The following is a 1,501-nucleotide window of genomic DNA, read 5'->3' on the forward strand; positions in this document are numbered from 1 at the left end:
AGTCTATAGTCTAGTCTATAGTCTAGTCTATAGTCTAGTCTATAGTCTAGTCTATAGTCTAGTCTATAGTCTAGTCTATAGTCTAGTCTATAGTCTAGTATATATCTATTCTAGTGTATAGCGTGGATCCAGAGAGGTGGAAGAAGGAAATTCACTCCCCCAAACCGAAAATATTGAGTATTTTTATATCTTGGTGCGTAGGTGTAAAAGTGCATTGCAATCAGGCTAGAGTCCATCATTTAATTAAGGAAAAATTGTGGGCCTGAGAAAGCATTGGGATAAATACTAGAAGATCTTGTATGAATGATAGAGATGAATTTCAAAACTTAGTGGCTCTAGGTTCTAAGATTTACACGTCCTAACCGAACTATAGAATCTAGTCATTTTGTGCACTTTTCATATAAATATGCATGTATACATAAAATATATACTGTCAATTCTTTTTCTGACCCTTTTTTTTAGCAAAAAATATTACCTTTTAAAAAGTTATTTTTCCCTTAAATTATCAAAAAAAAAAAAAAAAAACTTATATTTATCACCAAAATCATTATTTGCAGCAACAGTGAATGAAGTGAAAAGTGCAAGCAAGAAAGATGCTGTTTTCGTAGCAATTTTTTTTAACGTTAATATTTTTCTTATTTTGTTATACATATTATTATTTTTTGAAGTATTTGCCCTACATTAACATATAAATTACTTTTGCACTTATTTGCTATTACTGCAATTTTGCAATAACTGAAGCTATTGCCTGCCTTCTTGCTTGCACACTCACAGTACACTTTATTATCAAGTCATCTATTATAACAAAATTATCTCTTTCGTTATACTCTTCTTATTTTTTTTTCTATTTTGAAGTCTTATACAAATACTTTTCTAACACTTATGCTAAGAATAACAAATTTCAGTTAGTTGAAGTCCTTTTTTTGTCGTTCTTATGTATTTTCTTTTTATCTTTTTCTACTGTTATTGTTGCTGTAAGTTTTATAACATATTCGCAGTTAAAGCTTTATTTTTTTATTTTCATTCAGGAGCATATCACCCAACATCATCAGTCAATGTCAAGTCATTTACTGTTAAAAGTTACAGAAAAAAAGAACAAAAAACATGGAAAAACAACTAAACTATTGTATATGATTACGTAGAGGCAAACAGTAGATGTAAAAAGTTGTGGTAAATTTCGTTTATAATCTTTGTATTAGATTTTTGCAAATATTGAAAAGCAATGTTAATTTCTATTGTTATTATATAGTTTGTTTACTTTCTTACCTCACTGTATTTGTGCAATTATAGGTATTTATAAGCACTTATGTATATCAGTATATATTAGACTGCTTCAAAATTTGTTGGACAATCAATCTATTTTAATAACTTTAGTCTAGTCTATAGTCTAGTGTATAGTCTAGTCTATAGTCTTGTCTATAGTCTAGTCTATAGTCTAGTCTATAGTCTTGTCTATAGTCTAGTCTATAGTCTAGTCTATAGTCTAGTTTATAGTCTAGTC

General features: G+C 28.6%; 1 protein-coding gene across 3 annotated transcripts in view; it reads left to right on the forward strand.

The window, feature by feature from the left end:
* The window catches only part of LOC111689584, an 89,448-nt gene that overhangs the window by 26,459 nt on the left and 61,488 nt on the right, over positions 1–1,501 (forward strand). The gene's annotated exons all lie outside the window — the stretch shown is intronic.

This window comes from Lucilia cuprina, chromosome 5 (genome assembly GCF_022045245.1).
Source record: "Lucilia cuprina isolate Lc7/37 chromosome 5, ASM2204524v1, whole genome shotgun sequence".
Classification (NCBI taxonomy): domain Eukaryota; kingdom Metazoa; phylum Arthropoda; class Insecta; order Diptera; family Calliphoridae; genus Lucilia; species Lucilia cuprina.